Source organism: Erpetoichthys calabaricus, chromosome 11 (assembly GCF_900747795.2).
Source record: "Erpetoichthys calabaricus chromosome 11, fErpCal1.3, whole genome shotgun sequence".
Lineage (NCBI taxonomy): Eukaryota > Metazoa > Chordata > Cladistia > Polypteriformes > Polypteridae > Erpetoichthys > Erpetoichthys calabaricus.
This window is the reverse complement of record NC_041404.2, coordinates 158835759-158851680: the sequence shown is the minus strand read 5'-3', so window position 1 is coordinate 158851680 and position 15922 is coordinate 158835759.

Sequence of the window (15922 nt, the reverse complement as noted above, 5' to 3'; positions counted from 1 at the left end):
TTGGCCCAGGTTGCCTTGGCAAAACTTGTAAATGGACACCTGGACCACTGGGTCTGAAAGATTTTTGCTGTCTTCACCAGTGAACATCACATAGGCACTGCGGCTTTCACCCAGCAAATTGGGAGACATATTTGGTAAATAACTCCCTCCAGTCTTCACCAGTGAAGAAATAGCCTTTTATCACTGTTACCAAAAAAATGGAGAGTATGGTCCTAGTGGCCTTCTTTTCCACCTGCCTTCATCACTGAAAATCATGTATGAGCCTTCTCTCCCTTTCACCAGATAACAAGTGGTCCGCAAAGTTATGTAGACCTTTTCTTGCTTTCATTGAATGAGCAGTGAGGATCCATAGCTTCTTCCTGCCTTCACCAGAGACCATCAACCAATGGGCTTTAATTGCCTTCACTATTGAGTGACAATTTGGGTGGTGTATATGGATCCTTATTTTGTGTCCTGAAAACGTTCACTGCAGGTGGCTCAACTGTAGTTGGAAAAGTCAAGTTACACTGCCAAAGTGAACTGGTGTCTGGGTGGAGACCTGGTTTAACATTTCTGCAGACTGTTGAGTTTCTGGGGCTTCTGCATGTAGTAGGAATTACATCAGAGTGATTTTTTTTTATTTCAGTGGGAGGTCAGAGAGTCTTTAAGAATATTAAGAGTCTCACACTCTGGCAAACTGTAACAATAAAGTGGATATTACAAAGAAAGTAATTTATAATTATGATGCTGGAAAATGCATGAATGGATCAGTCATTTGATATTAATTGGCTAATGTCAAATGGCTGACCTGCTACAGTGTTGTACACCTGCCTGTTAGGCTCATGTGGTCATCTCACACCTTTGGTTTCTTCTGGAGTAAAATTCTCCATACTGCCCCGTAGTGCCACATCTCGTCGTAAGAGAAGTCAATGTAAGGTTTATAAATTCATACGGCCACGAACTACATGTGGCTGTACAGCAAGGAGCCCAAATATTGGGGAAAGGAGTTTTATTTTTGTGGTGGAGTGAAAGAGAGTTGTAGACCTTTTTCAAAATGTGCTGAACTATTAGGAAAAGTTGTAAATTTCAACATCATGTGAAGTGTCCTGTAACTGACCCAAAGACTATCTGACTTTGGATAATGTTATAAAAAAATAGAATCTGCAGTTATTTCCTTCTTCTTTTCAAATAAATATTATTGATGTTCAATAAGCTTTAGTTTCATATTTTCCAGCTCTGTCCACTAAACATTATTTTTGTCAGCTTGTGATAAACATTTGGATTTTCCAGTTGGAATGTAAAAATGTGAAATATGGATGATTTAAAGTTTATAAATGAATTGGTTAATGAGAAGGATCACCCTACAAATCCATTGTGCATGTGTCATGCCTCTTGTAGGGTCCATGAAACACATAAATGGAGTATGAAGTCCCATACCCCTTCACAAGAAGCAAATGCTCTTGTGGTACGAGATATGGATATTTCAGGACACTTGCATGCGGCTTTGCCTAAATCCCTCATCACTAGAGATTAATTAGGGTCTCCCAGGGTGCATTATCTGGAGGTCTGCTGGCCTCATCAACAAGGGTCCACATAGATGTCAGTTTCGTCAAAACAGGCCACTAGCTTTGAATTTACACCTCAGACTGGAGTCTAAATGGCTGCCCTCAAGCTGTTTTCTCTGAGCTCTGTATGATTAGGTATAAATACTGAGCGGCTGCCACCTCCATGGTGCAGGTAAGGTGGTAGTTTGCACTTGTTAGGCCCAGGTGAGTCTATCAGGCTCCGTCTCATTGAACAGTTTGCCCTGAAGGTGGCTAGACTGTTTGGACAACACTGAATGTCTTAGATTTGAAGTCCAAGGTCGCTGATGCAGCTAAACAAAAATCTGGGTGTGACCCATGTTAAAGGCATATTGTCATTTTGATCATAAAAGGCACATCGCCAAAAGGTGAGTCTGTGAGTCAAAAAGGTTAAGGGTGGAGAAGGACCAGTTCTCAGGCACCTTACAAGAGTAGCAGACAAATGATAGTCAGAGGAACACTAGAGAGCATTTTTATTGTTTTTTGGTTTTCAACAACTTTTTGAATGTTTAATACCAGCCAGCGGGTTATTTGTTGCAGGGCTGAACTCCAATTTCCTGAAGCTTGATATCTGGAAAGGCTCCAGAAGATTCACTTTTAGTACTGGGAGAAAGAAAGTATGCCATTTTTTCTTGTAGCTAATTTTATAACATAACATTCTCAAATCTCAAATTCTCAAATGAAAACCATGCCAGCAGCCTGTGGAGTAGGGCAGGAACCAACTTTAATGTGGTGCCAGCACATTACAGGACTCACTTATGTACACACACACCATTTAGAACCTAGTTATAAATTGTTATGAATTGTTAGCACTCTTTTTTTGTAAAGGACTGTAAAGTGAATGAAAGGGTTAAATTAGCTTGCTAGATTTTCACCAATCCATCTGTTCTCTCTTCTTTTTTTTTACAATATCAGATTGCTCGATAACTTTAATAAACAGCAGAGCCCAGCTCAAGTCATGCAAAAATGGCATTGATTTGTGTGCTGCTGTTAGTTTTTACTAATTTTAATTCAAAGTTCTTAAATATATCATTATTGAAAGACTAGGCTCGCTTTGCTTGCCACCCGCCCTGTCCTGCGCTATGCGCCAGCCACTTTGCATCTCTGCCTCTCGCATATGTGGATTTCACTTTCATCAAATCAATCTAATCAATGACTTTGTTAAATGGTGCGACTCAAACCACCTACACCTGAACACCAGCAAAACCAAGGAGCTGGTGGTGGATTTTAGGAGGCCCAGACCCCTCATAGACCCAGTGATCATCAAAGGTGACTGTGTGCAGATGGTGCAGACCTATAAATATCTGGGAGTGCAGCTGGATGATAAATTAGACTGGACTGCCAATACTGATGCGCTGTGCAAGAAAGGACAGAGCCAGTTATACTTCCTTAGAAGGCTGGCGTCCTTCAACATCTGCAATAAGATGCTGCAGATGTTCTATCAGACAGTTGTGGTGAGCGCCCTCTTCTACGCAGTGGTATGCTGGGGAGGCAGCATTAAGAGGAAAGACGCCTCACGCCTGGACAAACTGGTGAGGAAGGCAAGCTGTATTGTTGGCATGGAGCTGGACAGTTTGACATCTGTGGCAGAGCGAAGGGCGCTCAGCAGGCTCCTGTCAATTATGGAGAATCCACTGCATCCACTGAACAGTATCATCTCCAGACAGAAGAGCAGCTTCAGCGACAGACTGCTGTCAATGTCCTGCTCCACTGACAGATTGAGGAGATCGTTCCTCCCCCAAACTATGCGACTCTTTAATTCCACCCGGGGGGGTAAACGTTAACATTTAACATTATACATAGTTATTGGCTGTTTTTCACCTGCATTATTATCATTCTTTAATTTAATATTATTTATTGTATCAGTATGCTGCTGCTGAAGAATGTGAATTTCCCATTGGGATTAATAAAGTATCTATCTATCTATCTATCTATCTATCTATCTATCTATCTATCTATCTATCTATCTATCTATCTATCTATCTATCTATCTATCTATCTATCTATCTATCTATCTATCTATCTATCTATCTATCAAACAACAAATCTTTTAATTCTCGTGGATATATCTCTTCATTGGGAAGAAACACTACTTTTCCTTGATGGCAACATGAATTAGACGATCTACAAGTCTCGGACTTAAAGTTTAAATTCGAACAATATATTCGATCTCTTGTCGTTGTTCCGTTATTTCACCAAGTAATAATTTCCGTTTGTTAGCGCTAATGCGATTTTTACTATCAGCTTTTTGAGACTTTTGAATTTTAGTACTTTCATAATCTCTACTCTGCATGTGTATCATGCCACCATTTTTGAACCTCTTTACAATGTTCTACTTTGTCTTCTACTCTTTTTCTTTTATTTCCGACCCTGCTTGGAGCTGAGAGTGCAAGAACTGTGTCTGACAATAGCATTCACATGAATGAGAAGTGAGTGGACTGTGGGTGTGGCTGTCAACTTTGTCAGGATTTGTCAAAATCTCTTGGCAAAAAGTCTCGTCTCGCAGGACCTGAAATTACCTCCGAGAAAGTCTTACCTCAGGATTTCCTTTTATAATAGAAAGACATACCCAATGGAGTGTTAAAACCTCTGAGGAAGTCTCAAGATAACATTGGTGGATTCTTCAGATCATGATGAAGAGCAGGGGCCTCATTTCTAAAGGTTGCATATACACAATAAGAAGCTTGAAATGTCTCTTTGCACTTCCTACACGTGTCAGGATTTTTTAAAGAAAACTTGATGGAGGAATATACTTATATTTATGACAAATCTGACCTGTGTGTAGGCAAAATTTTGGAGAACCTGGGAAATGACAACACCTTTGATCATGTTGGGTAATGAAGGAAAACCAGCTAAATGACAACAGCTGCATGTAACAATTCATATCACTAAGCTGTTATAATAATATGTGACACACCTCAAAATAAGTACAGACTGTATTTTAGTCCCCTTTTAAGAGACCCAATGCTGCGTATTTGTACTGAAGAACTTTTTTGATTCTTCATCAGTTTAAATTAAAATAAATGGGAGTTCAGGGTGTGGTGTGTAGATGGACGCAGTTTTGGCTCAGACACAGGAAGCAGAGGGTGATGGTGCGAGTAAACTTATCAGAATTGAGTGATGTTAAGAGTGCTGTCCAGCAGGGTCAGTGTTAGGGCTGCTGCTATTTTTGAAGAATCTATAATTGAAGAATATTTCTCTGTTATGAAGTGCAAAGCTCAAAAATTCGCTAATGTCTTTCTATGGGAGATTCTAAAATTTCAAAAACTTGTACAGCAAATTCTATTTGAGTTACCTTAACAAAAATTGGACTTCCTAGCAAATTTCCTCGAAGAATAAGCATTGCAAATCAGTCCACTGGGAGGAGAGTTGTTTCACACAGATGGGCAGATGTGGCGATTATCGCATTATAGGAAAACACACTTAAAAATGGACAGGATGACGGTGTGGTGGTCGTGCCGTTGGGTCACAGCTCCAGCGGACTGGGTTCAGATCACAGCCTGATCACACGCTTTTCATGTTCTCCCTGTATCTTTATGAGGTTTTTCTCCGGTGTTCTTCCAGTATCCCAAAGATGTGCAGAACAGATCAATTGCTGACTCTAAATTTGCCTGGTGTGGATGCCCTGTGATGTACTGTCTGCCGTCCAGGGTTGATTTATGCCTTGTATCTAAACTGATGGTGGTAAGCTCAGTGCCATGCTACTCTAAAACTGGAATGTGCTGGTTCATATCTATTCAAATCAAATTTTATTTGTCACATTCACATTATACATACAGCACAATATGCAGTGAAATAAAACAGTGAAAACAAATACATTATTTGTGATTATTCATTGTCTATTTTTGTTTTAAGTGTTATTATTTTAATTGATACATTCTAGCCATTTCCCTTTTATGCGTACATAATGATCATTTGGCTTGTTTTTCAGTGCTTTGTCAGTATTGAGTCACCTCATGCCAGCTAAGTGCTTCTGAACAGCTCTACCCCTTCACTCACCCCACCTTTCAATGCCACACCTGCACGACGCACTGGTAAGCATCCATGCCAATTATAGAGAAGACAGGGAGGGAAAGAAACACACACCCCATTCTGCGTATGACAGACAGTCAACCATGCACTGTATGAACAGGACATAATGTGACAGATGGGCTTCTGGGTCATAGGACCACCCAGTGACAGACATGCCCATCTCCGGAGCCACACTTTCAGTTTGTTTAAAAGACAGAGGTGGTGAATGGCCTCTCATGATCATCTGACAACAGGCAATGAAAACCGTCTCCAGGGTTTACACCCATGCCTGCTGCTAACACAAGCATGCAGACCGGTAGCTCAAAAGGCAATGTGCCTCCAAACTGGTTTTCCTGCTTTTCTAAGTATTGTGTCACAACAAACTGTTACCAGCCTACCGGAGATGTTGTGTGCTGGCTGGGAGCACAAAGCATTTTTGTCAGCTGCAGCAGGAGGCCAACAATTAATTTGCAGAATGAAAGACACAGAAATGATAATAGTTATAGGTGGAAGTAGTTTTATACAATCTTTGCTTTTTTTAGCCCCTTTAATGGTAAATCCCATTCATTAAGCACCTTACAAAGTCATTATATCATAAGATAATAATCAGTATAATATAAGCCCAGACTGGTTACACAATGAAGCAAGTGTGGGGTTTCTCCAAATTCAGTGGACTCAGAAAGAATTCTGACTTCTTCACTTTCTGCACACTTTATTGTGTTGTACATTTCATTTTAAGTGAGTAAATTTGTCATTTTTGGCCATCAGTCTGCACTCAATAACTAATAGTGACAAAGTGAATGCATGCTTTCAGAAAAGTTTGCAAAGTATTAAAACTCAAAATCTCTGATTCATATAAACATTCAGTCCCTTCATTCAGTACTTTGTAGAAGCCACTGTGGCAGTAATGTCAGCTTTGCGTCTTCTTTGGTAGGTCTCTACAAGTTTGGCACACCTTAATTTGGGTACTGTATCTCATTCTTCCTGACAGATTCTCTCAAGCTCCAATAGGATGGATATGAAGCATCTCTAATCTGACCTCTTCAGGTGACTCCACGATGTTCTGTGGGGTTTAAGTCTGGGATTTGGGTGGACCACACAAGGACAGTCAGAGACCACTCCAGCATTGTCTTGGCTGTATGCTTCAGGTCATTGTCATGCTGAAAGATAAGCAGACACCTGGGTCTGAGATCACATGCTCTCTGAAGTAGGTTTCCTTCAAGAACCTTCCTGTGTTTGGCTGCATTCCTCCTTCCCTCAGTTCTGAACAGCCTCCCTGTCTGTGCCACTGAGAATAACCCTCATAAAAGTATGTTGCCACCACCATCCTTGGTATTAGCAGAGTTGTAAAAAGTCCTCAGGGTTGATCTTTGGGTAAATATCAGTTTAATGTCACTGAACTAAGAAGCATTTTGTTTAAAAAATACTTGAGTAAAAGTAAAAAAGTTTCTCATTTCAAAAGCACTGAAGTACTAGGAGGGAAAGTACATTTTCGAATAATGACAAGGTGAAAGGCTTTGTCTAGAGAACACAATATGTTTCTTTTATTGTTTAAACAACACTTCCACAATATTTTTGCTACAAAGATGCACTTCACAATAATGAGCCATGCAAATACAGTCATGCCTTTTATCAGCACATAACTGCACTCTTTCAGCATGTTTACAATATACACACATAATCGGGTTTAAGTGAATAACCTGGTAGAGACAGAAACCTGATTTCTTAATTATCTGCATTTACATTGACAAGTTATCTTCTGGAGTTCTCTTTTGTCAAAATTCTCCAGTGTCACCGAACTGTACAAAAATGAATTAAACATCATCATCGGCCACTGTGAATAAGATAATAAGCATGACACGGTGAGTGCAGCAACATGCTGTATCACTGCATGCTAACACCCATCCATCCATCCATTTTCCAACCCGCTGAATCCTAACTACAGGGTCACGGGGGTCTGCTGGAGCCAATCCCAGCCAACACAGGGCACAAGGCAGGAACCAATCCTGGGCAGGGTGCCAACCCACCGCAGGACACACACAAACACACCCACGGGCCAATTTAGAATCGCCAATCCACCTAACCTGCATGTCTTTGGACTGTGGGAGGAAACCGGAGCGCCCGGAGGAAACCCACGCAGACACGGGGAGAACATGCAAACTCCACGCAGGGAGGACCCGGGAAGCGAACCCAGGTCCCCAGATCTCCCAACTGCGAGGCAGCAGCGCTACCCACTGCGCCACCGTGCCGCCCTATGCTAACACCCTCACCCTGTAATCATTTTTTTCTGTTTTATCAATATGTTTAGTCAAATTGATGCTTTATTTACACACAGCAAACCTTATTCTGCTTGGATGTGCAATTAAGCCCTGAAAAGTACATGTGCTTCTTGCCTTACGCCTACTACTGCTGGAGTAATAATAATGATGCAGGTATTGTTACTTCAATAAGATGAATAATGCATTAGGTTACTCGTTACTTTAAAAAGTAATCAGAGTACATAACACGTTACTTTTAATGTGCTACCCTACTGCTCTCAAGATTGTTTTGCTGATTTTATAATTGTACATTCAGTTTATCAACACAAATTTATCTGAAATAGAGACAGATTATTTCAGCTAGGAGAAGAAATAATGTCATCACCTGAACATTTGCCTCTGGAAATTTATTTTATGGACTTTTCTACCCATAACTACTGAAAGCATGTGTGAAGCAAATACATGTGTAAGCTGACAGAGTGCAATGGACTTGCGCAGAATACAGAATACTTAACAGTAACCCAGTTAAGGGTTTACATGGCCACATAATTGGATCATTCTTGAAAAAATCTACCTCTGTTTATTAGATTTGTCAGAGGCCAATAAGCCAATTTCTCTAATTAGAATAAGAGTTTACATGGCATTTTAGAAATCAGGTATCTGTGAATGTTATTGAAGTGCATGTAAATATGGTAAATATCATTGTGATGACCTGAAGTGTGGTACTGGTGAGTGAGGATATGACTTGCACTGTGCCTCCCCTGTTGGGATACCCAGCGGCAGTAGATGAGGCACTCCTACTCCAGGGAGAAGAAGAATAAAATAAAATGCAAATATAAGAATACAAAAAAATTAGTGAACCGCTCAAAACCTTACCACTGAAGTAATTCCACAACATAAGATAACTAAGTAAAAAATAAGTACAGGTTGGGTTTATTATACTTTACAGAAGTAAAGATGAATTTTAGAAGAGCAATTATTACATTTAATTTTAATACAACAGTTTTACAATTGTTGTTTATCTTTAACAAGAATTCTCTTAAGGGAGCTGTGGTTTCCTTTGGCTAATTTGGTACCTAGCTTTATCTTTAAATAACCCGCTCAGGCACTCATGTCTCTCTATTATAAAAGAAAATCTTGAGACAAGATGAGACTATTGCCAAGAGATTTTTTCAAGTCCTACCCTCCTCTCAACCATTTACAGTTAATGGCCCATGCCCACGGTCCTCTGACCTCTCAATCGTGTGAATGCTTTTGTCAGACGCACTTCCTGCGCTCTCAGCTCTTATACATTTTTATGTTTTCCTCACTTTAAGTTCCCAATAAAAGAAGACTTATTATGTCCAAATCTTTTTGAGGAATTTCATCCCGAAGGGTTATCAACAGAAGAAATGAGTACACAGGCAATCCTAGCACCAAGAAACGATGAAGTCAAATGAATTAACGCGGAAATTGTCGATCGGTTACACAGCAAATTGGTGGTGATGGTGCAGAAGATGAAATCATCAACTTACAATACCCAGTAGAATGTCTACAACCGTTAACACCGTCCGGTCTTCCATCGACCGAATTACTGTTGAAAGAGGGATGTATCACATGTTATTGCGTAGTTTATGTATGAGTGATGGGCTATGCAATAGGACAAGATTAGTTGTATTCAAAATTGGTCGAACAATTCTGACATGTAAAATTTTAACAGGCAACAAGAAATGTAATGTAGTACATCTTCTGTGGATAACATTAGACACCAAAGGAGACCTTGATATGCCATTCGTATTAAAATGTTTACAGTTTCCCGTTACAATAGCTTTTGCTATGACAATTAACAAATCACAGGAACAAAAATTTGAAAAAGTTGTTTTTTTTTATTAGAGAGAAAGAAATGATATTCGCTCACGGGCAGTTATACGTTGCATTGTGACGATGTACAGCACTGTGCAAAAGTTTTAGGCAGGTGTGAAAAAATGCCATAGACAAAGAATGCTTTCAAAAATGGAAGTGCTAATCATTTATTTTCATCAGTCAACAAAATGCAGTGAATGAACAAAAGAGAAATCTAAATCAAATCAATATTTCGTGTGACCACCCTTTGCCTTCAAAACAGCATCAATTCTTCTAGGTACACTTGCACACACTTTTTGAAGAAACTCGGCTGGTAGGTTGTTCCAAACATCTCGGAGAACTAACCACAGATCTTCTGTGGATGTAGGCTTCCTCACATCCTTTTGTCTCTTCATGTAATCCCAGACACACTCGATGATGTTGAGATCAGGGCTCTGTGGGGGCCATACCATCACTTCCAGGACTTCTTGTTCTTCTTTACGCTGAAGATAGTTCTTAATGACTTTGGCTGTATGTTTGTGGTCGTTGTCCTGCTGCAGAATAAATTTGGGGCCAATCATACGCCTCCCTGATGGTATTGCATAATGGATAAGTATCTGCCTGTATTTCTCAGCATTGAGAACACCATTAATCTTGACCAAATCTCCAACTCCATTTGCAGAAATGCAGCCCCAAACGTTCAAGGAACCTCCACCATGCTTCACTGTTGCCTGCAGACACTCATTATTGTACCGCTCTCCAGCCCTTCGATGAACAAACTGCCTTCTGCTACAGCCAAATATTTCAGATTTTGACTCATCAATCCAGAGCACCTGCTGCCATTTTTCTGCACCCCAGTTCCTATGTTTTCGTGCATACTTGAGTCACTTGGCCTTGTTTCCACGTCGGAGGTATGGCTTTTTGGCTGCAACTCTTCCATGAAGACCACTTCTGGCCAGACTTCTCCGGACAGTAGATGGGTGTACCTGGGTCCCACTGGTTTCTGCCAGTTCTGAGCTGATGGCACTGCTGGACATCTTCCGATTTCGAAGGTTAATAAGCTTGATGTGTCTTTCATCTGCTGCACTAAGTTTCCTTGGCCGACCACTCCGTCTATGATCCTCAACGTTGCCCGTTTCTTTGTGCTTCTTCAAAAGAGCTTGAACAGCACATCTTAAAACCCCAGTCTGCTTTAAAATCTTTGTCTGGGAGAGTCCTTGCTGATGCAGTAGAACTACCTTGTGTCTTGTTGCTGTGCTCAATCTTGCCATGACATGAAACTGTCTTCCACAACCTCACCTTGGTAGCAGAGTTTGGCTGTTCCTCACCCAGTTTTAAGCCTCCTATACAGCTGTTTCTGTTTCAGTTAATGACTGTGTTTCAACCTACGTGTGACATTGATGATCATTAGCACCTGTTTGGTATAATTGGTTGATCAGACACCTGACTAGAATCCTACAAAATCCCTGACTTTGTGCAAGTGTACCTATAAGAATTGATGCTGGTTTGAAGGCAAAAAGGTAGTAACACCAAATATTGATTTGATTTAGATTTTTCTTTTGTTCGCTCACTTTGCATTTTGTAAATTGATAACAATAAGCAATCATTATTTATATTTCTGAAAGCATTCTATGTTTACAGCATTTTTTCACACCTGCCTAAAACTTTTGCACAGTACTTTAAGTCCAAACACGGAATCAAAATTCAATGTGATATTGCCGAAAAGTTAAAGTTTTATAGTAAAAGTGTAAGTTTAAAATGTATTTGCATGTTAATTTCAAAGACAAATAGAATGAAAACATACAATGCAAAGAATACCTCTAACGCAACATGAAACATAATTTTTTTTCAATTTATTACGTTTTACTATTTTTACTATGGTTACTTACTCGCTGTAATATAAAATAGTTAGGCCTATTATGCATATGCAACAATTCCCATGAAAATAACAATCTGTTTAAATTGCACATCCACTTCCCCATACGCAAGTGGCAGAGCCGCAAAGTGGCTAGCACATAGCACCCGCCTGGGGGTTGGCAAGTGAAGTGAGCAGTGGGCAGAGCCTCAATTAAATTCAAGGTATATTAAGGTATATTAATAACTCTCCAGCATAACCAGAGGTATACTAGTTGATTATCTCATAATATTTACTCTTACTTAAATGCACACCTATAGATAATTTTAAATTATGATGAATAAAATTTTTCCCCCACATATATGGGTTAAACCCACCATTATGACATTATGGATTAAATAAGTGTAGACAGATGGGCAAAAATGGCACATTTGTCCATTTAAAATTCAATCTACTAAGTGTGCAGAAAGTGAAGGGGTCTGAACACTTTCTGAATCCAAAGTAACACAACCTCATAGCTTCAAGTCCAGGCCCTTGGTCACTACGACACATGCCTTCTGTCTCCTCTTTATTTTTACTTCTTCTGAGGTAGGAAATGAATCAGTCACTGTTATATTGTGCATTTCATGAAGATGTGTCACAGCTCCAGAGCACTGGATTAAAATTCCATCCCTTTGGTAGTGTTTGGGAAGCTCTATAATACCAATTTTTTCCCAAGTTTTCAGTTTCAGTTTTTCCTCTCAAAACCTGACAGTTAGGTGGTCTAGCAACTCTAAAATAGCTCCATGTGACCGAGCGGGCCCTGGGATGGACTGGCATCCCATCCAGAGTGGGTTCCTGTCTGGTACATGATGCTGCCAAGATGTGGCCCCTCACAACTCTGGACTGGAATTTGTGGGTCAAGAAAATGTTTAGTTAGCTCATCATGTCAATCAATCAAACATCTGGAGCTAAGTGGCAGCAATACAATACAATACAGTTTATTTTTGTATAGCCCAAAATCACACAAGAAGTGCCGCAATGGGCTTTAACAGGCCCTGCCTCTTGACAGCCCCCCAGCCTTGACTCTCTAAGAAGACAAGGAAAAACTCCCAAAAAAACCTTTTGGAAGAAACCTTGGGAAAGGCAGTTCAAAGAGAGACCCCTTTCCAGGTAGGTTGGGCGTGCAGTGGGTGTCAAAAGAAGGGGGTCAATACAATACAGTACACAGAACAGAACAAATCCTCAATAAAAAATAACAAAAAATTTTCTCCATCTCAAAACATCTAGGGGCTCGGCACAACAAAATAATGAATCATCTTTACCAAGTAATATTGTCAAACCAAATAGTTGAATAAAATAAGGTTTGCTTAAATGACTGCTCTGAATATGTAGTCTTGGGATGTCAGAGGGTGGCTTCTTTCTAAATCAGTGACTTATAACCAAATGAGCTTGATGGACTGAATGGTCTCCTTTCATCCTATTCTGATGACACACTTAGGGGTAGCACTTACAGAAAAAACTAAGATTGTTTGATTGAGTCCTTGATTTGTAATACTGAGAATTGTTTTGAGCATGGGAAAGATGCCCTATAAATAATATGTGTTATTTTAGTCCTCACAAAGCCCACTCTCGACCCGTCTCAAGTATATAATTACAGACCTGTCTCTCTTCTCTCCTTTCTATCCAGAACACTGGAATGTTCTGCCTCTAACCAGATCTCTTCCTACCTTCTACAGAGTAAACTATTCCATCCTGGTCAGGCAGCTCTGCTCACTATTGTCAACACACTATGACAAGCTAGAGCTACCAAAACATCATCTGTCCTCATCTTGTTAGGTCTATTCTCTGCCTTTGATGCAGTCACCAACCAGATGTTACTTGCCTGGCATCACTGAGACTACCCTCAGGTGGTTTGAATCCTACTACTTGGGCAGAGCCTACTGTGTGTTCTGGCATGAAGAGATGTCAAGAGTGCAACAGGAAAGCACAGGGTGCCCCAAGGATAGGTGCTGGGCCCTCTCTTATTTTCTCCATGCACCTCCTCATTAGGCCCTATCACGTAGCAGTGCCATGCTGATGACATGCAGTTGTACCTGTCCCTTTGGGGTGGTGAAAGATAACGAACTGTCCTCTTTGCTATGCAGTCTTGATTTTGCAGATTCACTCCATGCAATATCCCCAAGATCAGATCGTATATAACAGAGTATGATGCACCACTCCTGATCCAAGCATTGCTCTTTCATATCTGGACTACATCTCTCTGTTGGCAGAATTACTAGCATGTGTCACCAATTTCACTCCTCTTTTCAGATCGCTATATTGGCATTCTGTAGTGGCATGTATTACCGTAATTTCAAATCCTTGATGCTTGCCTACAGCGGAATCAATGGGTCAGCACTTATTTATATGAAGACAGTCGTGAGGTTTCTATGCTTCTTCTTGACCACTCAGGTCTTCTGGTGAATGGCATCTAGTGATGCCATGTCTGTGCGACAACAAATCTCAATTCAGACTCTTTTTATGTTTTGCTACTAGCTGGTAGAATAGGCTGCTCACCTCCATTTGAAATATATTTAAGAAATGTTTGAAGACCCGCTTTGTTTGGTGAACTTCTGTCTTACCGATATTAGCTGTAAGGTCTTTGTAACCTAGAAATTGTAACTCGCTTGCGTTTTGTTGTGAGCTCTTCACTTGTGGTGATCAATTTTGTTCCCTTGTCCTGTCACACTTGTTCCCAAACAGTCCTCTAGACTGATGTTACTCAAGAATGTTGACCTTTATCGTGAGCCGCTTGCATGAAAGTGTCTGCTAAGCAAATAAATGTAACATTTTTTATTGTTATTATTGTTACGTGTCATTCTTCCCTGTCTAACAGCTTGTGCATTGCAGACTCATATTTTAACAACACTTCCAGGAGATCTACATCAAAATCTTTCTAAGGATATGTAGTATGTCCATGATGTCCATGACTATGATCTTCTGCATTTTGCTTGCAGCCTCTGAGTATTTCATGATTGCTATTAACAGCTTTGTTGAGCATTCTTAAGACTCTCATACCCCCAGTAATACCCCACTCTTACTGTACCAACCAGTCACGTTACTACAACATCATCAAGGATTAAGCACTTGAATATTTAGGGAGGGCAACTAACAGCCAAAATTCTGATTTTTCATTGGGTGGGTCCTAACCACTCCCCACCCACTCTTGGTTCCTGCTTCTGCTGATCTCAATTTTCTTGTATTTTATTTAATAAATTTCTCAGCTTCTTTCAACATGTTTAGGATTGGCCATATAAATTAGTGGGCAAGTCTTCTTCTTGCATAGAACTCAGTCATTGAGTTGCTGAGCCATTTACTCGTTGTCAGTTGAAATGAAAGTGTGGTAACATTATGTTTTTTGGTCATGGGAAAAAAGCAGCTTTGCAATTGTGATGATTTGGGTTAGGGTTAGGCTTAGGGTTAGGGTCACAACCAACCATTTCATGAATTTGCACCAAACTCTGAATGCTTTTGCAAGACGTGAGGTAATATGTAGATTTACACATTTCTTCACCACTCAATGTGAGATAATGACAAAGCAAGCTGCATTCATCCAAATCATTTGTTTTCCTGGCAATGCTTTTGTGATTAATGGCCTGCATATAAAGATCATTGCCCCAAGCCTGGATAAGCACACATATATTAATCGCAGGCAATTTCAGAGTATCAACTCACAGTTGGCCATGGATACAAACTATACCTCAGTAGCCAGTTCATTACCCTGAAGAGAGGTGGGGATGGATGGGCGATTAACAGCAAAATGTCAGATAGGTACACTGAGCTTTGCATTCTGTGATTCCCTGGAATATTCACATTACACTTTTCAAGCCTGTAAAAGTTGAAGAAGGCAGGTGGAGACTCCCAGGGCATTAAATAAATACAGACGATAAGGGGGGGATCATGGATTGACTTAAATTTGGTCCAACTCTTAGGAGAAGGCATGCAATTCTAGAAGACAATCTGAAACACTGGAAGAGTGGACGCAATTTCAGAAATGGCTCGAAAATAGTCATGGTTAGTTTCAGTAACTGTTACTTTTTGAGATGTTTCCTGTGGCTCAAACAGAATTAGTTAAAAGGTGATTCCTCTGGAAGTGCCACTATGAAATCATTTATTGTTAAATAAACACACTCAATTCTTATCTGGTGTATCATCTTGGTGCTTGTTGCAGTATCATTCTTGAGGTTGTGATGAAAAGGCCTGGTTGAACGTATGACTCTAGAGTACTTCATGAGAGTGGTATGAACTTTTTATTTGAACTTAATTACATTTCTTTGAATATTCTTCTTCTTCTTCTTTATATTATTATTTTTACCTTAGTGTTAGTATCAGAAAACTACAAAATGTTATCATGGTTTTATAGGAATCTATAAAATGCCTTCATGAGTACCATT